Source organism: Triticum dicoccoides, chromosome 6A, assembly GCF_002162155.2.
Source record: "Triticum dicoccoides isolate Atlit2015 ecotype Zavitan chromosome 6A, WEW_v2.0, whole genome shotgun sequence".
Lineage (NCBI taxonomy): Eukaryota > Viridiplantae > Streptophyta > Magnoliopsida > Poales > Poaceae > Triticum > Triticum dicoccoides.
The window spans coordinates 61,300,132-61,327,308 of record NC_041390.1 but is presented as its reverse complement, the minus strand read 5'-3'; positions in this window follow the sequence as shown (position 1 = coordinate 61,327,308).

The following is a 27,177-nucleotide window of genomic DNA, read 5'->3' as shown; positions in this document are numbered from 1 at the left end:
CGGACGGAGGGAGTATACAACAATCGGCATGCATGCAGCTCCGCCACTCCACTTCAATTCGTCCCGTCCATTGGGAGAAGAGAAGGGTTACACACCTCGCTCCTTTCTTGGGCTCGCTGCTAGCTTCCCCTCTAATTCATCCATTCATTCATGGCGGTGGCCATGGCATGGCAGGATGGCTTATGATCCTTCTCACGTGGGACGCGCCACATGATGCGTGCCGGCGGATCGCGAGCCCGAATCATGCGTCTTTTCTCAGCTCCGCCTAACCTGAATCGACGCTGACAGTCTCCGCTTAATCTATATACAGTCTCATTTCCTTCTATGCGTGTCTTTATCAAGCTATAATACTAGTTACGATTAGCATATGCTTTGGCCCATGATAATGGCACTGTTTGGCAAAGTTGGTGAAAGCACTGGGGCTGGGATTGAGGGGGTAGTATCATAACAGAATCCATCTTGAAAGAAGAGAGCCACGAGTATATTGAGCTCACCCCTGCTAGCTGCGCGATCCAGATTGTGATTTTATAAGTACGCATTGTGATCTCATAAGTACAGATTGTGATCTCATAAGTACATTGAACCCAACACTGTCAATACTTATCTTGACCCTCCTACCTAGCTAGCCCACGTACAGCACCAAACAGCACAAAGGAATTCCACTTTCCCTTATTTTCCGCAGCACGATAATATCCGGTTAGCCGTTCCCTTCATGTACTATGCTAATGTGCTATCAAATCCACTAGTAATTTGGGAGTGGGGCAATTGGCAATTTGACATTGCATGGGTCATCTTTCCTAGCCTGCCCAGTCCAGGTAGATGGACAGCTACGGTTCATGAAATGCATGCATGCATGGCATGGTGCGCCTGAAGAACAGAATATATCCACTTCACTTCACTGCTTTCTCCTTTGCTTTGCTTTTGCATGCATGTCCGGATAGACTGACGGACAGATGAGATGGAGAGGTGTATTTTTCTTGAGATCGAACACACGTCTCTTTCGTCTATCTACTTACCGAGGGGAAAGTGCATCTCTATATTCACTGACGGGTCATCTGGTCCATCCCTTTCGAAATGGATGTCTTTTTTTTTGAGATTTTTAAAACTATAGATTGTTTGGTGAACATGAATAGAAAAAGATAAACACCATGATCAAGAAGAGTCATACCTAAAATATTATCGCATGACTCTTTTTTATCATGACTGTATGTCGGTGCACTCACTAAATATAAATGAGATCCACTCAAAAAAGAAAACTAAATCTAAATGAGAGCGGTCATATTACTAGAATCCAGGCGGTGATTCCCTCAACAACAACAAAAAAAAAAGAACCCAGGTGGCGAACGAAACGTGGGGTGGTATCGTGTCCACCGGTCTAACCACATCCTGGCCGTACAAGGCATACACGCGGGGCCCAGATCGATTTATGAATGATTCGTCCCTCCACTTGGCACGTCCTCCCATGCACGCACAGGTTACTCTACCGCCTGCCCGCATGGCCCCGTCTCGTTGTTCCGACAGCGACCGCGACATCCACGCTGTCCCTTGTGACCTTCCTTGCAACCCTCTCCATCTTGGCAAAGCATGTGACTGGCTACTGTGAGCAGCACTGTAGCAGCGTTGTTGCTGCCTGATAGTGATAGGGTAGTACTCCTCTCTCTCTCTCTCCCTTGATGGTAGACCATGCATGATCCATGGATGAGAGATGAGGACCAAGACGTAGGTCACTTGTGTGAAGCTGCCAAACGTTCGTTCCGTTTCCATGGCATACAGGCAAGGCCGCCATGAAACCTCTGCCGTGTTGACCATGCATCCAGCACTAGAGTATCCTGCACCAAAGGATTCTCTTCTTTTGGAACGTGTTCGCTGCCTGGTGTACCACTAAGAGCAACTCTAACGGGGCGACCCAAACGGACGCGCGCTTTATCTGTTTTTTGTCCGTTCGGGTCGGCCAGGCGGACACCGGCGTCCATATTTTTAAATGGGTCGGCTTGACCGCCCAACGGGAAGGCCGACCCAAATGCGGCGACGTGAAAAAAAAACAAGTTGCACGAAATAAACATAATTAAACATAAAAGTGGCCGGTCAAACGCCGGCCAAAGTCCACCTACATCTAATAAACATTAAATAAAAACATTAAAAAAGTTTGCGCCCGCCTGCTGGCGCACCGCACACTGCCCTAGACGTCGTCGGCTTTGCCCTTGCCTTCGACGTCGCTGTTATCGGTGAGGTCGATGAAGACCGGAGCAGGGCCAGCCCACCCGCACGCCGCCTGGTACGCTGCCAGGGCAGCCTCCTTCGGCGTCTGATGGGGCGGCGGCATTGCGGCAAGCCGCGCGCGCTCCTCCTCCTCCTCCTCGACCCGGAGCGCCTCCGCGTCGCGTTGGAGCATGGCCTTGTAGCGCATCTGCTCCTCGCTGTTGCCCTGCTTCTGGCGGAGCCAGTGCTCATTCCATCGCTCGAGGTGGGCCGCCTCTTCCTCCGGCGTCGCGGCAAAGTAGACGGGAGGCGCACTCACCCACTCGCGGTACTGGCCCGTCCACGAGTAGGCCTCCTCCGGCCAAATGGGTGGAGGTGGGGAGCGCTTACGCGACGGCTCCGGCTCCGGCTTGGGCTGTACGGGCGGCGACGGCGGAGGCGGCGGCACGAAGAGTGGGGTGTGGACGGAGTCCCCCGCCGCCGACAGGGCAAGGGCTTGCTCCAGCCCATCACAGTGCACGTCCTCCTCGATGCGGCTAGCCTCCAGCGCGTGCTGCAGGGCCTCCTCGAGGGCGGCTTGGTACTCCGCCTCCGCCTCCATGTCCTTCGGCTCTATCTGCGGGGGCGGCGGTGGGAACGGCGGCGGGACGGCGTCGACACCCGAGCGCCGTTGCTCCTCGTGTTCGAGGGCGAACCAAGCCTCCCAGTTAGGAGAGTCGGTGGCGTAATCGGGCAGCCGACGCTGCTCTGGTTAAGCAGCGCGCGGCGCCGGCGCACCTCGTCGTCGTGCGCCCGCTGGGTCCGCGAAACCGCCGGCACCGGGATCCGGTTTGGATCCTAATGCCAATGGTGTGCCAGCGTCACATCGGGGTAGGGGAGGGGCTGCCTGTACTCCCAGTGCCACCGCGCTTGGTGCACCGGGATGTGCAGGCTCCGGCGTGCAGGGCGGAAATGCGCCGGCGGTGGAGGGGGAGCACGGGATGACGAGGCGCCGAGGATGCCCATCCCCTTGACATTGCTTTTGCCGAAGTGGCCCATGGCGCGCTCTAGGGTTTGCGGTCGCCGGCGGGGAAGCAAAGGAAGTGGTGGGGGCCAGATGTGGACGGGAGAAGTGAATGAGGCCGACCCCGCCGCACGCGTGGTTAAAAAAGGACGCGCGCACTGACTGACGCGTGGGCCCGCTGTCGGTGGTCATCATAAATAAGACGACCGGTGGCGGCTGGGTGGCCGCCAGGTGGGGATGCGGCGGACGGCGAGGAGACGCGCGGCGCATCCGCTTCGCGTCCGCGCCGACGCATTCCAGGCGCAATTTTGGGCCGGAAATGGGTCGGCGCGGATGCCGGGCGAACACGATTTGAGTTTGGATCGGCGCGTTGGGCCGCCACTTTTGTCCGCACCGACCCAAACAGACGCGGGCGGATGAAATGGGTCGCCCCATTGAAGTTGCTCTAAACTTAGCTCATCGGCAACGGACACCAGGCCACACGTAGACAAACATTCCCTTCCCGTGCTTAGATATTTTATAAAAAAAAGTTTCTTTAGGAAACAAAAAAAGGATACCTAATACACGTGTTTGACTCGTATTAGAACATGCTATACTTCTTTAAATATCAGTATCTATATTGCATGTTATATATGTATGCAGGGTGATGCATGAGAGAGCTTGCTTTAGTTTTGTCACATGAGGGTTGTCACCTGCGCTTCATGTTCACTAACCACACCTCCCACTATAATTAATTCCTATTAGTACTATGATGATTGCCGACGCAGGAGAGCAGCTGACACATGCCTTTGGCCTTTTTTTTCTTGATATTGTTCCTTTATTTTGTTTTGCCCTTTATTAATGGAGAGTGATGGCTGACCTTCTGATGACATGTCCCTTTGGCTAGGTCTCAACGTAGTACGTGCCTTGCACAAGTTAATTAGGATACCGAAAGGAAGATAAAATGAACGAGCTTAATACCGATGCCCTGGATTCTGTTTCTAGGTGGTCGATTGGTCTTTGTTCCAATAGAGTAGAGGTAGGGTTGCATGCAGCGTCATGGTTGTTAAGTGTTGAATTTCATTGTTTAATTAGTGCTTGTTGGGTGCTAAATTTTGATTGCTTAACTGATGTTAATTTGGTCAAGTTAATAGCCAAACTTACTGAAAATAAGCAACAAAATGGAGGAAGTAAGCCCCAAGCCCAACGTCACACTCATACACCATCCAATAAAATGGGTTTTACGTTGGTATCACTTTTCACGAATCTATTACTTTGAAGACTGATTTATGTTTTTGTGATTTCTTTTCTTTCCAATGAGAACCTTGACAGGTCCCCTCCCATTGATCCGGAGGAGGCATTGAGTATCTCTAGGCTGCTCGAGAAATTTAAAATTTCTAAAATTAATCAGCTTGCAAATGGGGTGACACACGAGATTGAGAAGTACAGTTTTCGTAGTAGGTGTGAGGCTGGTCATACTGGGGAGTAACTTAGACTAGTGTCATATGCATGACACTAGTCTAAGTTACTACCTTTATAGTGCAAAGTAACATAGTACTAGTGTCATATGTGGCCTCATTTAATAGCTTGTAGACTCATGTTGTCTTGGAAAGCGCTATGTTACTGTCACAGCCCTAGCTTAGCTTTGCTTACTCTTGCATGATCATCATGGCATCATGTTTATTTATTTTTATGAAAGTGAAATGGGGGCTGATAAACCCTAGCAGCAAATGAAATTCAACTAGGGTCCAAATAAAATCATTTTCACTGAACCCAAAATGCCCTTTTAAAATGTTCATCATCTTTGCCTTGGTCCAGAACCCGTGACAAAAATGGTGCACATTTTGCTAGGACAACAGAGGGTCACTGAATTAAATCATATTATACTTGCATTTGGGCATTTAAATGCTATAGAATATTTGAAATGCCCAAATATTCATGAACTGAAATGTTTACTGTATGATATATCCCCAACAGTGGTCATGAGCAGTTTCATGAATTTTGGGATTGTTTCAATATTTTAAATAAAGCCACAAAGTTGCAGAATAATAGAAAACAGGAAATAATAAAAAGAGAGGAACCTACTTGGCAAAGCCCACCTGGCCTGGTACAGTAGTGGCCCAGCTCCTCCAGCCGGCCCAGCCCACCACCGCTGCCCCCTGTCGCCTTCCTCCTTGAACAGAAGGACAGGGGCGCGTGCTCGCCGCCTGCTGGCCACGCGCAGGCCACCTCCACCCTGCCTGCTTCACTCCCCCGACGCCCTGAACACGCCACGCAACCCCCTGACCCCTCTCACTCTTCCCCGTGGCCCTCCTCTCCTCTGCTCTTGCTCTCTCTTCCGAAGCCGAGCGGAGCCGTCGCCGCCGCTCGCCGTTGCTGCGGCCCCCTCGACCCCTCGCATGCCTGAGAGCTCCGCCTCGACTCTCTCGTCCTCGCCACCGACTCACGCGTCCTCGGCTGCCCTACATCGTCGTCCTCGTCATCGTCTTCACCGACGGGCGCCCGAGATTGCCACCGTTGATTCGCCGGCCCCAGCGCTTCCCCGACGTCGCCATCATCTCTGCTAGCCCCGCAGTGAGCCCCTCTCCAATTCCCCCTTGTTCCCCTCCTCTAGCTCGTCCTCTAGCAACTGTCACCGCCAGAGCCGTGAGCTCAGTTTCGCCGGCCATGGCGCCGCCGCGGCCATAGCTCCTGCCGCTCGTGTCGGAGCGCATCAACGTGCTCAGGAGGCCCCCACGAGCCTAACCCACACACTCACTCGCCCTACCGCGCACCCCAACACCAACCCCGAAATCGCCCGAGCTCCGGCCGCCGCTGCTGATGTCGCCGTCGACGCTACCGTCCACCTCAGGCCTCCCTGAGGCCACCTTCAGACGCGTCGTGATGCCAGCTTCTCGTAGAGCCCAGCCACGCATCCATCCATCGCCGGAGTTGGCCGGAAGGGCGACTCCGCCGCGTCTGTGTACTCGCCGGCGATTAACCGCCGGTGACAACCACGGTTAGGGGCTAACCACCCCACTAACTAACCACATGGGCCACTGACAGATGGACCCCACGCCCTTAATTAGTCATAGGTTTATCTCCCTGCTTAGTTAAGCTAATGGCCGTGGCCCCACAGGTCAGTTTGACCTGGCCACATCAACATTGACCCGGTCCCACGTGTCAGCCTCTCTAGGTTGCTCTGTGTCACCGACCAGTGGACCCCACTGGTCAGGTTTGACCTGGAGCTGGCGTGTTGACCTGCTGATGTCACACTTATGTCATGCTGACGCAATAAGCTATTTTCTGGATTTAATTTAATTCAGGAAATTCTAGAAAATGCCCAAAACTTCTAAAAATCATAGAAATTCAACCGTAACTCCAAATGAAATAAATTATATATGAAAAATTATCAGAAAATTCAAGGAATCCATCTGTGCCATTTTAATGCATGTTAGAACAACTTAAGGCCACTGTTTAGGACAAATCAAATGAATGGTATTTAAATAACCACATGTGGAGTTTGAATTTGAACTTTGGGTTCAAACCAACTTCATTTAATTGTGTTGCTAGTTGCATTAGCTCAATCAACAACATATTGCCATGTCATTATCATGCATCATGTTGTGCATTGCATTGATTGTGTTCCTTCTCTGTTGCCGGTGGTTGTCCCCTCTCGATAGACGTTGTACCGACGCTGTGATCGTTGACACTAATGAAGACCCAATGATATCTTCAGAAGTGCCAGGCAAGAAAAACCCCCTTGTTCATCCCGATACAATCCCACTCTCTCGCTCCTGCTCTCTTTTACTGCATTAGGACAACAATGATTCAACTGTTACATGTTGAGGTAGTTGAACCCCTTTCCTCTGCATGACTTGTCATTGCCACAGTAAATAGATGAAACCCACTAGTATGAGTAGGAGTTGTTTGAGCCCTGATGTGCCTACTCATTCATGCTTATTTGTCATGCCTGCTACTGCTTAGAGTTGAGTCAGGTCTGATTTATCGGGGATGAATTGGAACAGTGATGAACATGTCCTACTGTGTGAGCTAAGTGTCTGAACACGATTTGGTAAAGGTAGCAGTGAGAGGCCATGTAGGACTACATGGTGGGTTGACTCATTGCAGCTGTCCTCAGGAACTGAGTTTTGTGTCTGTGATCCATGAACAACTACTACCACTCATTGGGATCCTTAATTGACCCTCTCGGCTTCTTAATCACCCTAGTACTCTATCCAGGAGTTGCAACTAGTTTCTGGTGTTTGTAGGTTATGTGTTGGCGGCCGTGCGTAGCGCTGGCCCTAGGGGTGGGCTATGATGCGGTAGATACACCATGGCACGGTGTACCGGGCGCCCGTTTGGTGTCTCGAGAACCCTGTTCACATCATTCGGGGCCGTATGTGGAAACCTTGGCCGGACTCCCTACGGATGGAACCTGGATAGGCGATAAACCTGGACTATAGACTTAAGTGTTTAGGTAGGCCGTGGCCGACACCCTTGTTGGGCTTCCGCTTGAAGGATGCCGAGTACATGTCGTGTAAACGACGGTAAGTGGTGGGAGCGTGTGTGAAGAAGTACACCCCTGCAGGGTTATCATTATCTATTCGAATAGCCGGATTCCTCGGATATGGAAACTTGGACCCCTTGCATAGTTCATAGACAAGTGAAAGTGGATACTCTAAAACTCGCAAGATAAGTGTGAGTGCTATGGATGGCCTTCTCGTAGGGAGACGGGAGCGGATCCATAGTGGTGTATTGAATGGTGAATATGTGGACTCGTGTGCGCCACCTCAAAAGAGTTGCTTGTAGTCGTAGTTCAGGTTAGCCACTGGGTCAAAGCTGGCTTGCTGCAGTTAAACTCCACTACCCCTTTGTTGATACCGATGCATATGTAGTTAGTTCTGATGCAAGTCTTGCTGAGTATAATTGTACTCACGTTTGCTTAATTTATGTTTTGCAGAGAGACGTCAGTCTCGCTAGTAGTTCCGTGTGGGCTTTGACGTTTAGCTTGCTACCTCAGCTACGATCTTGTGCCCTCGGCAGGATCTGGTAGATAGTCAGGCTTCTCAGCCTTTTTCATTTATAGATGTCTGTACTCAGACATGTTAAGCTTCCGCATGTGCTCTGATTGTATGCTATGATTGTTGGGTCATGAGACCCATGTTTGTAATATCTCGCTCCTCGGAGCCTAATGAATAAATATTCTTGAGTCGTAGAGTTATGTTGTGATGCCATGTTGTATTTACACATATCAAGCATATTGTGTGTATGATTAAAATGCTTGGTATGTGTGGGATCCGGCAACCTAGTTGTTTATCCTTGGTAGCCTCTCTTATGGGGAAATGTAGTCTTGTGCTTCCATGAGCCATAGTAGTCCGCTACAGCCCGGTTCACCGGAGTCCTGCTAGCCCAGCACTACTGCTTTGGAGCACTTGACTGGCTGGCATGTGATTCACTTTGTTCCTATGTCTGTCCCTTCGGGGAAATTTCAAGCGGTGACATCCGGAGTCCTGCCTAGCCTGCTACAGCCCGGGTTCCCCAGAGTCCTGTTAGCCCAGTGCTACAGCCCGGATTCACACGCTGTTGACCGACATGCTCGATGTGATTCATGTATGTCTGTCGCCATAGGTCTGTGCCGCTTTGGGTCCACGACTAGCCATGTCGGCCCGGGTTCTCTGTCATATGGATGCTAGCGACACTATCATATATGTGAGCCAAAAGGCGCAAACGGTCCCGGGCCATGGTAAGGTGACACCCGTGGGAATACCGTGCGTGAGGCCGCAAAGTGATATGAGGTGTTACCGGTTAGATCGATGTGACTTGGAATCAGGGTCCTGACAGCTTTGGTATCAGAGCCTGACTGCCTGTAGGATTACCAAGCCATACTGGTCGAAGTTGTTTCTAGAAATGCTTTAGTTATGTAGGGGAATTGATTATGGAAGTGAACGTAAGGCTCTTTTTACTTCTTATACCCTCTGTTGGAAAAGGCAGTGCCTAGGAGGTGCTTAGGCACACCTAGGCGCTAGGTAATGGCCAAACGCCTCGCCTATGGCATAAATGGAGGTCTAGGTAGGGCAAGTAAGGAATTGTCTACCCAAGCAAGAAATCTTGCAACATACTATACTGATATGCCAAATGGGTTAGATTCCAATGGCCATAGACGGTAATTAACTTATTTATATGCCCTAAACTAGTATCAACACCCATATAAGAATCACAAATATACTACGAGTAAAAACTATATTACCGCCTAGGCTGCGCCTAGGGCGCTTAGGCGCCGCCTAGGAACTAGGCGAAGGCCAACCGCCTCGCTTACGCCTACCGCTTTTTCCAAGCTTGCTTATACCCTATGCCTTCTGATCTGAGTCACCCTCTTCTTTTCTGCGGGGGTTAAGTGAAGGAAATATGCCCTAGAGGCAATAATAATGTTATTATTTTATTTCCTTATATCATGATTAATGTTTATTATTCATGCTAGAATTGTATTATCCGGAAACATAATACTTGTGTGAATACATAGACAAGCTAAACGTCACTAGTATGCCTCTACTTGACTAGCTCGTTAATCAAAGATGGTTATGTTTCCTAACCATAGACATGTGTTGTCATTTGATTAATGGGACCACATTATTAGGAGAATGATGTGATTGACATGACCCATTCCATTAGCTTAGCACCCGATCGTTTAGTATGTTGCTATTGCTTTCTTCATGACTTATACATGTTCCTATGACTATGAGATTATGCAACTCCCGTTTGCCGGAGGAACACTTTGTGTTCTACCAAACGTCACAACGTAACTGGGTGATTATAAAGGAGCTCTACAGGTGTCTCCAAAGGTAAATGTTGGGTTGGCATATTTCGAGATTAGGATTTGTCTCTCCGATTGTCGGAGAGGTATCTCTGGGCCCTCTCGGTAATGCACATCACATAAGCCTTGCAAACATTGCAACAATTGAATTAGTTGCGAGATGATGTATTACGAAACGAGTAAAGAGACTTGCCGGTAACGAGATTGAACTAGGTATTGAGATATCGACGATCGAATCTCGGGCAAGTAACATACCGATGACAAAGGGAACAACGTATGTTGTTATGCGGTCTGACCGATAAAGATCTTCGTAGAATATGTGGGAGCCAATATGAGCATCCAGGTTCCGCTATTGGTTATTGACCGGAGACATGTCTCGGTCATGTCTACATTGTTCTCGAACCCGTAGGGTCCGCACGATTAAGGTTTCGATGACAGTTATATTATGAGTTTATGAGTTTTAATGTACCTAAGTTAGTTCGGAGTCCCGGATGTGATCACGGACATAACGAGGAGTCTCGAAATGGTTGAGACATAAAGATTGATATATTGGATGGCTATATTCGGACACCGGAAGTGTTCCGGGTGATTTCAGAGAAAACCGGAGTACTGGAGGGTTACCGGAACCCCCCCGGGAGAAGTAATGGGCCATATGGGCCTTACTGGAGAGAGAGAAGGGCAGCCAGGGTTGGCCGCGCGCCTCCTCCTCCTGGTCCGAATTGGACTAGGAGAGGGGGGGCGGCGCCCCCCTTTCCTTCTCCCTCCCCACTTCCTTCCCCCTCCTAGTAGGAGTCCTACTCCTACTAGGAGGAGGACTCCTCCTTGGCGCGCCTATAGGGCCGGCCGGCCTCCTCCCCTTGCTCCTTTATATACGGGGGCAGGGGGCACCCCTAGACACACAAGTTGATCCATGTGATCGTTTTCTTAGCCGTGTGCGGTGCCCCCTTCCACCATAATCCTCGATAATATTGTAGCGGTGCTTAGGCGAAGCCCTGAGACGGTAGAACATCAAGATCATCACCACGCCGTTGTGCTGACGGAACTCTTCCCCGACACTTTGCTGGATCGGAGTCCGGGGATCGTCATCGAGCTGAACGTGTGCTAAAACTCGAAGGTGTCGTAGTTTCGGTGCTTGATCGGTCGGGCCGTGAAGACATACGACTACATCAACCGCGTTGTGCTAACGCTTCCGCTGTCGGTCTACAAGGGTATGTAGATCACACTCTCCCCTATCGTTGCTATGCATCACCATGATCTTGCGTGTGCGTAGGAAATTTTTTGAAATTACTACGTTCCCCAACAGTGGCATCCGATCCTAGGTTTTATGTGTTGATGTTATATGCACAAGTAGAACACAAGTGAGTTGTGGGCGATATAAGTCATACTGCTTAGCAGCATGTCATACTTTGGTTCAGCGGTATTGTTGGACGAAGTGTCCTGGACCGACATTACACGTACGCTTACGCGAGACCAGTTCTCCCGACGTGCTTTGCACAAAGGTGGCTAGCGGGTGTCAGTTTCTCCAACTTTAGTTGAACCGAGTGTTGCTACGCCCGGTCCTTGCGAAGGTTAAAACAGCACCAACTTGACAAACTATCGTTGTGGTTTTGATGCGTAGGTAAGATTGATTCTTGCTTAAGCCCGTAGCAGCCACGTAAAACTTGCAACAACAAAGTAGAGGACGTCTAACTTGTTTTTTGCAGGGCATGTTGTGATGTGATATGGTCAAGACATGATGCTAAATTTTATTGTATGAGATGATCATGTTTTGTAACCAAGTTATCGGCAACTCGCAGGAGCCATATGGTTGTCGCTTTACTGTATGCAATGCAATTGCACTGTAATGCTTTACTTTATCACTAAGCGGTAGCGATAGTCGTGGAAGCATAAGATTGGCGAGACGGCAACGATGCTACGATGGTGATCAAGGTGTCGCGCCGGTGACGATGGTGATCACGACGGTGCTTCAAAGATGGAGATCACAAGCACAAGATGATGATGGCCATATCATATCACTTATATTGATTGCTTTGATTGACGGTAGCATTTTAAGATGATCTCTCACTAATTATCAAGAAGTGTTCTCCCTGAGTATGCACCGTTGCGAAAGTTCTTCGTGCTGAGACACCACGTGATGATCGGGTGTGATAGGCTCTACGTTCAAATACAACGGGTGCAAAACAGTTGCACACGCGGAATACTCAGGTTATACTTGACGAGCCAAGCATATACAGATATGGCCTCGGAACACAGAGACCGAAAGGTCGAGCATGAATCATATAGTAGATATGATCAACATAGTGATGTTCACCAATGAAACTACTCCATCTCACGTGATGATCGGACATGGTTTAGTTGATTTGGATCACGTAATCACTTAGAGGATTAGAGGGATGTCTGTCTAAGTGGGAGTTCTTTAGTAATATGATTAATTGAACCTACATTTATCATGAACTTAGTACCTGATAGTATCTTGCTTGTTTATGTTTGATTGTAGATAGATGGCCCGTGCTGTTGTTCCGTTGAATTTTAATGCGTTCCTTGAGAAAGCAAAGTTGAAAGATGATGGTAGCAATTACACGTACTGGGTCCGTAACTTGAGGATTATCCTCATTGCTGCACAAAAGAATTACGTTCTGGAAGCACCGTTGGGTGCCAGGCCTGCTGCTGGAGCAACACCAGATGTTATGAACGTCTGGCAGAGCAAAGCTGATGACTACTCGATAGTTTAGTGTGCCATGCTTTACGGCTTAGAATCGGGACTTCAACGACGTTTTGAACGTCATGGAGCATATGAGATGTTCCAGGAGTTGAAGTTAATATTTCAAGCAAATACCCGAATTGAGAGATATGAAGTCTCCAATGAGTTCTATAGCTGCAAGATGGAGGAGAATAGTTCTGTCAGTGAGCATATACTCAAAATGTCTGGGTATAATAATCACTTGATTCAAATGGGAGTTAATCTTCCAGATGATTGCGTTATTGACAGAATTCTCCAATCACTACCACCAAGCTACAAGAGCTTCGTGATGAACTATAATATGCAAGGGATGAATAAGACTATTCCCGAGCTCTTCGCAATGCTGAAAGCTGCGGAGGTAGAAATCAAGAAGGAGCATCAAGTGTTGATGGTCAACAAGACCACTAGTTTCAAGAAAAAAGGGCAAAGGAAAGAAGAAGGGGAACTTCAAAAAGAACAGCAAGCAAGTTGCTACTCAAGAGAAGAAACCCAAACCTGGACCTAAGCCTGAAACTGAGTGCTTCTACTGCAAGCAGACTAGCCACTGGAAGCGGAACTGCCCCAAGTATTTGGCGGATAAGAAGGATGGCAAGGTGAACAAAGGTATATGTGATATACATGTTATTGATGTGTACCTTACTAATGCTCGCAGTAGCACCTGGGTATTTGATACTGGTTCTGTTGCTAACATTTGCAACTCGAAACAGGGACTATAGATTAAGCGAAGATTGGCTAAGGACGAGGTGACGATGCGCGTGGGAAATGGTTCCAAAGTCGATGTGATCGCGGTCAGCATGCTACCTCTACATCTACCTTCGGGATTAGTATTAGACCTAAATAATTATTATTTGGTGCCAGCGTTAAGCATGAACATTATTTCCGGATCTTGTTTGATGCGAGACGGTTATTCATTTAAATCAGAGAATAATGGTTGTTCTATTTATATGAGTAATATCTTTTATGGTCATGCACCCTTAAAGAGTGGTCTATTCTTATTAAATCTCGATAGTAGTGACACACATATTCATAATGTTGAAGCCAGAAGATGCAGAGTTGATAATGATAGTGCAACTTATTTGTGGCACTGCCGTTTGGGTCATATCGGTGTAAAGCGCATGAAGAAACTCCATACTGTTGGACTTTTGGAACCACTTGATTATGAATCACTTGGTACTTGCGAACCGTGCCTTATGGGTAAGATGACAAAAACAACGTTCTCCAGTACTATGGAGAGAGCAACAGATTTGTTGGAAATCATACATACAGATGTATGTGGTCCGATAAATGTTGAGGCTCGTGGCGGATATTGTTATTTTCTCACCTTCACAGATGACTTAAGCAGATATGGGTATATCTACTTAATGAAACATAAGTCTGAAACGTTTGAAAAGTTCAAAGAATTTTAGAGTGAAGTTGAAAATCATCGTAACAAGAAAATAAAATTCCTACGATCTGATCGTGGAGGAGAATATTTACGAGTTTGGTGTACATTTGAAACAATGCGGAATAGTTTCACAACTCACGCCACCCGGAACACCACAACGTAATGGTGTGTCTGAACGTTGTAATCGTACTTTACTAGATTTGGTGCGATCTATGATGTCTCTTACTGATTTACCGCTATCGTTTTGGGGATATGCTCTAGAGACAGCCGCATTCACGTTAAATAGGGCACCATCAAAATCCGTTGAGACGACGCCTTATGAACTGTGGTTTGGCAAGAAACCAAAGTTGTCGTTTCTGAAAGTTTGGGGCTGCGATGCTTATGTGAAAAAGCTTCAACCTGATAAGCTCGAACCCAAATCGGAGAAATGTGTCTTCATAGGATATCCAAAGGAAACTATTGGATACACCTTCTATCACAGATCCGAAGGCAAGACTTTTGTTGCCAAATTCAGAAACTTTCTAGAGAAGGAGTTTCTCTCGAAAGAAGTGAGTGGGAGGAAAGTAGAACTTGATGAGGTAACTGTACCTGCTCCCTTATTGGAAAGTATTACATCACAGAAACCAGTTTCAGTGACACCTACACCAATTAGTGAGGAAGCTAATGATGATGATCATGAAACTTCAGAACAAGATACTACTGAACCTCGTAGATCAACCAGAGTAAGATCCGCACCAGAGTGGTACGGTAATCCTGTTCTGGAAGTCATGCTACTAGATCATGATGAACCTACGAACTATGAAGAAGTGATGGTGAGCCCAGATTCCGCAAAATGGATTGAAGCCATGAAATCTGAGATGGGATCCATGTATGAGAACAAAGTATGGACTTTGGTTGACTTGCCCAATGATCGGCAAGCAATTGAGAATAAATGGATCTTCAAGAAGAAGACTGACGTTGACGGTAATATTACTGTCTACAAAGCTCGATTGTCGCAAAAGGTTTTCGACAAGTACAAGGGATTGACTACGATGAGACCTTCTCACCCGTAGCGATGCTTAAGTCTGTCTGAATCATGTTAGCAATTGCCGCATTTTATAATTATGAAATTTGGCAAATGGATGTCAAAATTGCATTCCTGAATGGATTTCTAGAAGAAGAGTTGTATATGATGCAACCGGAAGGTTTTGTCGATCCAAAGGGAGCTAACAAAGTATGCAAGCTCCAGCGATCCATTTATGGACTGGTGCAAGCTTCTCGGAGTTGGAATAAACGCTTTGATAGTGTGATCAAAGCATTTGGTTTTATACAGACTTTTGGAGAAGCCTGTATTTACAAGAAAGTGAGTGGGAGCTCTATAGCATTTCTAATATTATATGTAGATGACATATTACTAATCGGAAATGATATAGAATTTCTGGATAGCATAAAGGGATACTTGAATAAGAGTTTTTCAATGAAATACCTCGGTGAAGCTGCTTACATATTGGGCATTAAGATCTATAGAGACAGATCAAGACGCTTAATTGGACTTTCACAAAGCACATACCTTGACAAAATTTTGAAGAAGTTCAAAATGGATCAAGCAAAGAAAGGATTCTTGCCTGTGTTACAAGGTGTGAAATTGAGTAAGACTCAATGCCCGACAAATGCAGAAGATAGAGAGAAAATGAAAGATGTTCCCTATGCTTCAGCCATAGGCTCTACCATGTATGCAATGCTGTGTATCAGACCTGATGTGTGTCTTGCTATAAGTCTAGCAGGGAGGTACCAAAGTAATCCAGGAGTGGATCACTGGACAGCGGTCAAGAACATCCTGAAATACCTGAAAAGGACTAAGGATATGTTTCTCATATATGGAGGTGACAAAGAGCTCATCGTAAATGGTTACGTTGATGCAAGCTTTGACACTGATCTGGACGATTCTAAATCGCAAACCGGATACGTGTTTACATTAAACGGTGGAGCTGTCAGTTGGTGCAGTTCTAAACAAAGTGTTGTGGCGGGATCTACATGTGAAGCGGAGTACGTAGCTGCTTCGGAAGCAACAAACGAAGGAGTCTGGATGAAGGAGTTCATATTCGATCTAGGTGTCATACCTAGTGCATCGGGTCCAATGAAAATCTTTTGTGACAATACTGGTGCAATTGCCTTGGCAAAGGAATCCAGATTTCACAAGAGAACCAAGCACATCAAGAGACGCTTCAATTCCATCCGGGATCTAGTCCAAGTGGGAGACATAGAGATTTGCAAGATACATACGGATCTGAATGTTGCAGACCCGTTGACTAAGCCTCTTCCACGAGCAAAACATGATCAACACCAAAGCTCCATGGGTGTTAGAATCATTACTGTGTAATCTAGATTATTGACTCTAGTGCAAGTGGGAGACTGAAGGAAATATGCCCTAGAGGCAATAATAATGTTATTATTTTATTTCCTTATATCATGATAAATGTTTATTATTCATGCTAGAATTGTATTATCCGGAAACATAATACTTGTGTGAATACATAGACAAACTAAACGTCACTAGTATGCCTCTACTTGACTAGCTCGCTAAACAAAGATGGTTATGTTTCCTAACCATGGACATGTGTTGTCATTTGATTAACGGGATCACATTATTAGGAGAATGATGTGATTGACATGACCCATTCCATTAGCTTAGCACCCGATCGTTTAGTATGTTGCTATTGCTTTCTTCATGACTTATACATGTTCCTATGACTATGAGATTATGTAACTCCCGTTTGCCGGAGGAACACTTTGTGTGCTACCAAACGTCACAACGTAACTGGGTGATTATAAAGGAGCTCTACAGGTGTCTCCAAAGGTAAATGTTGGGTTGGCGTATTTCGAGATTAGGATTTGTCACTCCGATTGTCGGAGAGGTATCTCTAGGCCCTCTCGGTAATGCACATCACATAAGCCTTGCAAGCATTGCAACTAATGAATTAGTTGCGAGATGGTGTATTACGAAACGAGTAAAGAGACTTGCCGGTAACGAGATTGAACTAGGTATTGAGATACCGACGATCGAATCTCGGGCAAGTAACATACCGATGACAAAGGGAACAACGTATGTTGTTATGCAGTCTGACCGATAAAGATCTTCGTAGAATATGTGGGAGCCAATATGAGCATCCAGGTTCCGCTATTGGTTATTGACCGGAGACATGTCTCGGTCATGTCTACATTGTTCTCGAACCCGTAGGGTCCGCACGTTAAGGTTTCGATGACAGTTATATTATGAGTTTATGAGTTTTGATGTACCAAAGTTAGTTCGGAGTCCCGGATGTGATCACGGACATAACGAGGAGTCTCGAAATGGTCGAGGCATAAATATTGATATATTGGACGGCTATATTCGGACACCGGAAGTGTTCCGGGTGATTTCGGAGAAAACCGGAGTACAGGAGGGTTACCGGAACCCCCCCGGGAGAAGTAATGGACCATATGGGCCTTAGTGGAGAGAGAGAAGGGCAGCCAGGGTGGGCCGCGCGCCTCCTCCCCCCTGGTCCGAATTGGACTAGGAGAGGGGGCCGGCGCCCCCCTTTCCTTCTCCCTCTTCACTTCCTTCCCCCTCCTAGTAGGAGTCCTACTCCTACTAGGAGGAGGACTCCTCCTTGGCGCGCCTATAGGGCCGGCCGGCCTCCTCCCCTTGCTCCTTTATATACGGGGGCAGGGGGCACCCCTAGACACACAAGTTGATCCACATGATCGTTTTCTTAGCCGTGTGCGGTGCCCCCTTCCACCATAATCCTCGATAATATTGTAGCGGTGCTTAGGCGAAGCCCTACGATGGTAGAACATCAAGATCGTCACCACGCCGTCGTGCTGACGGAACTCTTCCCTGACACTTTGCTGGATCGAAGTCCGAGGATCGTCATCGAGCTGAACGTGTGCTAAAACTCGGACGTGCCGTAGTTTCGGTGCTTGATCGGTCGGGCTGTGAAGACGTACGACTACATCAACCGCGTTGTGCTAACGCTTCCGCTGTCGGTCTACAAGGGTATGTAGATCACACTCTCCCCTATCGTTGCTATGCATCACCATGATCTGGCGTGTGCGTAGGAAATTTTTTGAAATTACTACGTTCCCCAACATTAAGAACTAGGCTTCTCTTCTATCTCTCAGGATGACATGTGCTAAACCGTAGTTGCCTAGGATTGTTGAGTTCAAGCCCCAGTTCAGTTCCTACTATCTTCTGTTTGTTGACAGTTGATCTCGGAACCTTGATATTGTGTTGTTGAGTGGTTATGCCACCATTTTTCATGATGTCTCAAATCATTTCGAGCATTTACAGCCGTTATGTTGTCCGAGTCATCCCAGGTCTCTAACTAGTCTCATGCATTTGCAAATCCTTTCTTCCCGTTTCCGTTGTCCTTTTGGGCCAGATTAAGCACACTAACGGTCTGTTGAGGTACTCTACTACCTCGACATATATGTTGGAGCTATTATTATGACCCTAGGTGTTTTAGGGAGTCACCTAGTAATCTAGCCATGTTTTGTGTTCCCGGTGTGATGATTCTGGCCACCATTCTCGAAAGCATCTTGTGATGTTATTAGTTAGTAGGTATTCTTTCCTGGGTTCTTGAACCCAAGATTCACTCTACTTAATTTGTGTAGTTAGTGTTGCTCGTTCCTTTAGGATATTAGAAACCTTGCGACAGTCCTCGAGGTCCGTGGTATTTCCTTCTTCCAAATACCATGAACTGCTTATGGCAGAAGTTCGTTGAACCAAAGGATCACAATCAAAGTACTCTTGAGGAGTTCTCCATTCATAATTGTGACTCTGCCAGTCCTACCTCTCCGCATGAGTTATCCGGAAGAAGCATGTTGAACTTGGTTCGACATACTAACCTATGCATCCACAACTCAGAAAGTTATATCTTCCTTGAGTTGACCCTCCTCAGCTGTATTCCGACCCTAGCCTATCAATCGATAGTCAGCAATAGTTGTGCATTCATGTTCATCGATGCCTATTATCCTTGTGGTCCGTCAAGCCATTCTATTCCGGAATGACTAGGAGAAACAAACTCCAGTACCTCGTCCATTTCTAGGATTGGGTCAAAGTAGTTGTATTCCACAGATCAAATGCCAATCCAGCTTTTGTTCTGTTCTACCTCAGAGTATTAGCCCCTTTATGTTAGAATTGTCATGAGAATTGCACCTTCCCTTATAAATTCTTGACGTAGTGATACTCCTCGCCATCATTATTCATTCCTCGGTGTCGTGTTGTCGCAACCGGAATGCCGATCGGTGAATTGTGATGTGTGAAATCAATACTCCTAGCAACCATGTTGCTTGGTAGTTAATAGACATTAATATCATTCTTAGTGTGTTGGTTATCGAATCACTATTCTAGGATTGATCGTGCTATCTTGTCCTTATTTCTGGTGCACTCTTCGATCTTTGAGTTAGAATTGAATCCCTTACTCTTCTGATCATGTCGTCTTGCCTTGAAAAGCAAGATTGTTCTCGAGCTTAGTAACATATCGGTGGTTCGTGATTTTCCGGATATCTTCTTGGAAGTGTTACCAGGTTGTCACCTGACCGCTATGTTGAGTTCGTGATCAAGTTGGTTTCTTGTAAACCACCCCTTCTCCAAGAATCTGTGTTGCATACCCCTGAGCTAGTTGGTAAAGCTAAACAACAACTTGGAGAGTTGGAAGATAAAAGGCTTTGCCGAATTTGGTTCTTTCTGAAGGGATATCTTTGTGTTTGTGTGTGTGCTGAAGAAAGATGATATCTTCACCAATTGGTCCTCGTGATCAGTTGTTGGATCTATTGCCTTGTCAAAACTTTGACTTGAGTATGAGCTATCGTCAAGTCAAATCAGAACCAACGATGTTCGTAATGTTGTCTTACCCGTGGTTGATCCCTCGAGCATACACCATTACATCTTTTGGTCTGACCAATACTATCATCGTGTTCACATGATGGTGAAAGTCCAGTGATATGGAAATTCCGATGAGTTGTTGTTGAGCCCATCAATAGCATTTTGTCTCCCCCATGATTCATGTTGAACATCAACCTAGTGTTGAAAACTTGTAAGCAATGCCTTCGTGTCCCATTCATGAAGCATATGTTGGATGGAAGAAGTGACTTCCTCGAATTCATGTGCACTTGGTGCAAGTTGCCGCCGTGAGTTTGAGAAAGATTGTTTTTTTTCCTTGGAATCATCTCAAATCAGTCTTGCATACGTGCGAAGTATTCTATGGTTTGGTAGATTAATTACCTCCACTCCATATGTGTTCCTAGCACACCAAGCCACTGATTGACTTGTTCAAGGAAAAGGAGTCTATGCTTGGGATCTAATCCATGGACTTGCGTAAGACTTCAAGATCCTTGATGATGGTTCCCCACCTGAACTCGATAGTGTTTTATTATAAGACTACTACGTGGTCATGCTCGTCTTGGATAGCGTGTTCACAGGGTTGTAGCAGAACCAGCTCATGTTTTGGAGCTTGCTATCTTAGTTCATTCCTCGAGAATCTCACAACGTCATCTCGTCAAATTGTGTTGCAAACTCTCATTTTCCTTCTAGACTGGATCGGTCTGGAATATCCTAACACCAACCAGATCTAAATCTCAGGCAGATATGATAGTTGGAACATACTCCAAGAACTATATTGTTGGTCTCTCTGTAACCGGTAACATGAATGTCGTGGCCAACACACCTAGCCGAAAGGCCTATTATTGTAGTAACCTGGTTGAAGAAGTTGGTCACCTCCCCATAAGGATCTCGCAGGATCTGCCTCCGTAGTTATTCCTTATGGATTCTTGAGGTTCCGAAGTCCGACCTTTTACTTGATGTTCTAGATATCAAACCATATCTATAAATGGATTATGCTAGCACATCAAGGAGAACATTAGAAGCGGAGTGCTAAATGTCTCTCGGTCGATCGTCCAGATTCTGTTTCCTTAGCCTCGCTAAGGGAAGATCTGAGAAGGTGTTATCTTCCTTTGTATCCGCATCATCCATCACTAGTCATCATGGTAGTATGTCGTGTTGCCAGGATCCTTGCCACGGATGTTGGTAGAACCTTGATGAATATGGAAATGCTCAAGTTCTTGAGAGCATGCGTAAGCAAAATCATCCCTTGCGTTGTCTTCAACAAGGTAGTCCACATCATCCATCCTAGTCTGAGTATGTCGTCTCTTCGAGCTATCTCAAACGATCAATTGTAAATTGCCTTAAGCTGGTATGAAGAGTTTCAATGATTTATGGATCAAAAGTAATTCTTTTTGCCACTTAAGGGAACAGTTCAACGAGTCACCTTCTCCAAGGTGCCCTGTTATGGGTTCATGGCAATTATCTCCTCGTTAATTTGAAACCATGCATCATCCTACTTAGGCGTGGAATTGTTGCCTACCAAATTTGAACCTTTATCATCTGCTTCTTTCCATCACCCCTGATGTGTGTTTCGTGTCTCAGCTCAAGAGATGTTTTATATCTCACTCCATGAGTTGATCTTGAGTGCTCGATCTCCGAGGAGATCGATTCCCGAAAGCAAAGACGTCAAGATCAAGATGACGCAATGAATCAACATCCTCGGGAAGGGCAGTTGGATCGAGAAGACTGTGATAGTTTTGTTGCCCCCCTTCCTTCTTACCTCACATCTTGAATCTCGGGCCGAGATTCTTGTTTAGTGGGGGTGAGTTGTCACAGCCCTAGCTTAGCTTTGCTTACTCTTGCATGATCATCATGGCATCATGTTTATTTTTTTATGAAACTAAAATTGGGGTTGATAAACCCTAGCAGCAAATGAAATTCAACTAGGGTCCAAATAAAATCATTTTCACTGAACCCAAAATGCCCTTCTAAAATGTTCATCATCTTTGCCTTGGTCCAGAACCCCTGACAAAAATGGTGCACATTTTACTAGGACAACAGAGGGTCACTGAATTAAATCATATAATACTTGCATTTGGGCATTTAAATGCTATAGAATATTTCAAATGCCCAAAAATTCATGAACTGAAATGTTTGCTGTAGGATATATCCCCAACATTGTCATGAGCAGTTTCATGAATTTTGGGATTGTTTCAATATTTTAAATAAAGCCACAAAGTTGCATAATAATAGAAAACAGGAAATAATAAAAAGAGAGGAACCTACCTGGCAAAGCCCACCTGGCCTGGTACTATAGTGGCCCAGCTCCTCTAGCCGGCCCAGCCCACCACCGCTGCCCCCTGTCGTCTTCCTCCTTGGATAGAAGGACAGGAGCGCGTGCTCGCCGCCTGCTGGCCACCCGCATGCCACCTCCACCCTGCAGGGTTATCATTATCTATTCGAATAGCCGGATACCTAGAGTTATGTTGTGATGCCATGTTGTATTTACACATATCGAGCATATTGTGTGTATGATTAAAATGCTTGGTATGTGTGGGATCCGGCAACCTAGTTGTTTATCCTTGGTAGCCTCTCTTATGGGGAAATGTAGTCTAGTGCTTCCATGAGCCATAGTAGTCCGCTACAGCCCGGTTCACCGGAATCCTCCTAGCCCAGCACTACTTCTCTGGAGCACTTGACTGGCCGGCATGTGATTCACTTCGTTCCTATGTCTGTCCCTTCGGGGAAATGTCATGCGGTGACATCCGGAGTCCTGCCTAGCCTGCTATAGCCCGGGTTCCCCGGAGTCCTGTTAGCCCAGTGCTACATACCGGATTCACACGCTGCTGATCGACATGCTCGATGTGATTCATGTATGCCTGTCCCCATAGGTCTGTACCGCTTTGGGTCCACTACTAGCTTTGTCAGCCCTGGTTCTCTGTCATATGGATGCTAGCGACACTATCATATACATGAGCCAAAAGGCGCAAACAGTCCCGGGCCATGGTAAGGCGACACCCGTGGGAATACCGTGCGTGAGGCCGCAAAGTGATATGAGGTGTTACCGGCTAGATCGATGTGACTTGGAATCGGGGTCCTGACAGTTACAGTAGCATATTATGTTACTACTTCTCATTAACTACTTGCCACATAAGCAAAAAAATCTCGAGGTGTGCTATGTTACTACCTAAGTTACTCCCACTATGACTAGCCTGATGGTGATCTTCTTAATAGCACTGCATGACGTGTGCCATAACAAATAATTGTTATAACATTTTAATTAATTAATATAAGGGGCGTTTTCCAAAAGAAATAGAGGAGGTAAGGGCATCTCCAGCCGTAGAGCCCCCCAGGAGGCATTTTTATCGCCCCTTGGGGGCCTGCCGGCGAATTTTTTTGCCTGCGATCGAGAAAATATCCACTCGTTCCGCCCCCACACTATTGGAAATATGCCCTAGAGGCAATAATATAAGTATTATTATTATATTTCCTTGTTCATGATAATTGTCTTTATTCATGCTATAATTGTATTATCCGGAAATCGTAATACATGTGTGAATAATAGACACCAACATATCCCTAGTAAGATAGTCATGGTTTCCTGACTATGGACATTGGATGTCATTGATAACGAGATCACATCATTAGGAGAATGATGTGATGGACAAGACCCAATCCTAAACATAGCACAAGATCGTATAGTTCGTTTGCTAGAGTTTTCCAATGTCAAGTATCTTTTCCTTAGACCATGAGATCGTGTAACTCCCGGATATCGTGGGAGTGCTTTGGGTGTGCCAAACGTCACAACGTAACTGGGTGACTATAAAGGTATACTACGGGTATCTCCGAAAGTGTCTGTTGGGTTGAGACGGATCAAGACTGGGATTTGTCACTCCGTATGACGGAGAGGTATCACTGGGCCCACTCGGTAATGCATCATCATAATGAGCTCAAAGTGACCAAGTGTCTGGTCACGGGATCATGCATTACGGTACGAGTAAAGTGACTCGCCGATAATGAGATTGAACGAGGTATTGGGATACCGACGATCAGATCTCGGGCAAGTAACATACCGATTGACAAAGGGAATTGTATACGGGATTAATTGAATCCTCGACATCGTAGTTCATCCGATGAGATCATCGAGGAGCATGTGGGAACCAACATGGGTATCCGTCCCGCTGTTGGTTATTGACCGGAGAGCAATCTCGGTCATGTCTACATGTCTCCCGAACCCGTAGGGTCTACACACTTAAGGTTCGGTGACGCTAGGGTTGTAGGGATATGTATATGCAGTAACCCGAATGTTGTTCGGAGTCCCGGATAAGATCCCGGACGTCACGAGGAGTTCTGGAATGGTCCAGAGGTAAAGAATTATATATAGGAAGTGCTATTTCGGCCATCGGGACAAGTTTCGGGGTCACCGGTATTGTACCGGGACCACCGAAAGGGTCCCGGGGGTCCACCGGGTGGGGCCACCTATCCCGGAGGGCCCCATGGGCTGAAGTGGGAAGGGATCCAGCCCAAAGTGGGCTGGGCGCCACTTCCCCCTAGGGCCCATGCGCCTAGGGTGGGGGAAACCCTAAAGGAAGAGTCCTAGGAGGGGAAGGCACCTCCTAGGTGCCTTGGGGAGGAGGGATACCTCCCCTTGGCCGCACCCCCCCTAGGAGATTAGATCTCCTAGGGCCGGCGCCCCCCCCCCCTTGGCCCTCCTATATATAGTGGGGAGATGGAGGACTTCTTACCTTGATCTTTGGTGCCTCCCTCTCCCTCTCCAACACATCCTCCTCCTCCATAGTGCTTGGCGAAGCCCTGCCGGAGTACTGCAGCTCCATCATCACCACGCCGTCGTGCTGCTGCTGGAGCCATCTCCCTCAACCTCTCCTTCCCCCTTGCTGGATCAAGAAGGAGGAGACGTGGTTGTTCCGTACGTGTGTTGAACGCAGAGGTGCCGTCCGTTCGGTGCTAGGATCTTTGGTGATTCGAATCACGTCGAGTACGACTCCCTCATCCCCGTTCTTTGAACGCTTCCGCTCGCGATCTACAAGGTACGTAGATGCATCTAATCACTCGTTGCTAGATGAGCTCCTAGATGGATCTTGGTGAAACCGTAGGAAATTTTTTTGTTTTCTGCAACATTCCCCAACAGTGGTATCAGAGCTAGGTCTATGCGTAGTTCTTCTTGCGCGAGTAGAACACAATTTGTTGTGGGCGTAGATGTTGTCAACTTTCTTGCCGCTACTAGTCTTATCTTGCTTCAACGGTATTGTGGGATGAAGCGGCCCGGACCAACCTTACACGTACGCTTACGTGAGACCGGTTCCACCGACTAACATGCACAAGTTGCATAAGGTGGCTGGCGGGTGTCTGTCTCTCCTACTTTAGTTGCAGCGGATTTGATGAAAAGGGTCCTTATGAAGGGTAAATAGAAGTTGACAAATCATGCTGTGGCTTTCACGTAGGTAAGAAAACGTTCTTGCTAGAACCCTACTTCAGCCATGTAAAACTTGCAACAACAATTAGAGGACGTCTAACTTGTTTTTGCAGCAAGTGCTTTGTGATATGATATGGCCAAAGTTGTGATGAATAATGAATGATCTATATGTGATGTATGAGATGTTCATGCTATTGTAATAGGAATCACGACTTGCATGTCGATGAGCATGACAACCGGCAGGAGCCATAGGAGTTGTCTTTATTTTTGTATGACCTGCGTGTCATTAAGAAATGCCATGTAAATTACTTTACTTTATTGCTAAACGCGTTAGCCGTAGTAGTAGAAGTAATAGTTGGCGAGCAACTTCATGGAAACACGATGATGGAGATCATGATGATGGAGATCATGGTGTCATGCCGGTGACAAGGTGATCATGGAGCCCCAAGATGGAGATCAAAGGAGCTATGTGATATTGGCCATATCATGTCACTATTATTATTTAATTGCATGCGATGTTTATCATGTTTTGCATCTTGTTTGCTTAGAACGACGGTAGTAAATAAGATGATCCCTCATAATAATTTCAAGAAAGTGTTCCCCCTAACTGTGCACCGTTGCGACAATACGTTGTTTCGAAGCAACACGTGATGATCGGGTGTTAGATTCTAACGTTCACATACAACGGGTGTAAGACAGATTTACACATGCAAACACTTAGGTTGACTTGACGAGCCTAGCATGTACAAACATGGCCTCGGAACACAGAAGACCGAAAGGTCGAGCATGAGTCGTATAGAAGATACGATCAACATGAAGATGTTCACCGATGTTGACTAGTCCGTCTCACGTGATGATCGGACACGGCCTAGTTAACTCGGATCATGTTATACTTAGATGACTAGAAGAGGGATGTCTATCTAAGTGGGAGTTCATTGAATAAATTTGATTAGATGAACTTAATTATCATGAACTTAGTCTAAATATTTTACAATATGTCTTGTAGATCAAATGGCCAACATAGTCCTCAACTTCAACGCGTTCCTAGAGAAAACCAAGCTGAAAGACGATGGCAGCAACTACACGGACTGGGTCCGGAACCTGAGGATCATCCTCATAGCTGCCAAGAAAGATTATGTCCTACAAGCACCGCTAGGTGACGCACCTGTTCTCCCTGCAGAACAAGACGTTATGAACGCTTGGCAGGCACGTACCGATGACTACTCCCTCGTTCAGTGCGGCATGCTTTACAGCTTAGAGCCGGGACTCCAAAAGCGTTTTGAGAGACACGGAGCATATGAGATGTTCGAAGAGCTGAAAATGGTTTTCCAAGCTCATGCCCGGGTCGAGAGATATCAAGTCTCCGACAAATTCTTCAGCTATAAGATGGAGGAAAACAGTTCTGTCAGTGAGCACATACTCACTATGTCTGGGTTGCATAACCGCTTGACTCAGTTGGGAGTTAATCTCCCGGATGACGCGGTCATTGACAGAATCCTTCAGTCGCTTCCACCAAGCTACAAGAGCTTTGTGATGAACTTCAATATGCAGGGGATGGAAAAGACCATTCCTGAAGTATTTGCAATGCTGAAATCAGCAGAGGTAGAAGTCAAAAAGGAACATCAAATGTTGATGGTGAATAAAACCACTAAGTTCAAGAAAGGCAAGGGTAAGAAAACCTTCAAGAAGGACGGCAAGGGAGTTGCCGCGCCCGGCAAGCAAGCTGCCGGAAAGAAGCCAAAGAATGGACCCAAGCCCGAGACTGAGTGCTTTTATTGCAAGGAAAGTGGTCACTAGAAGCGG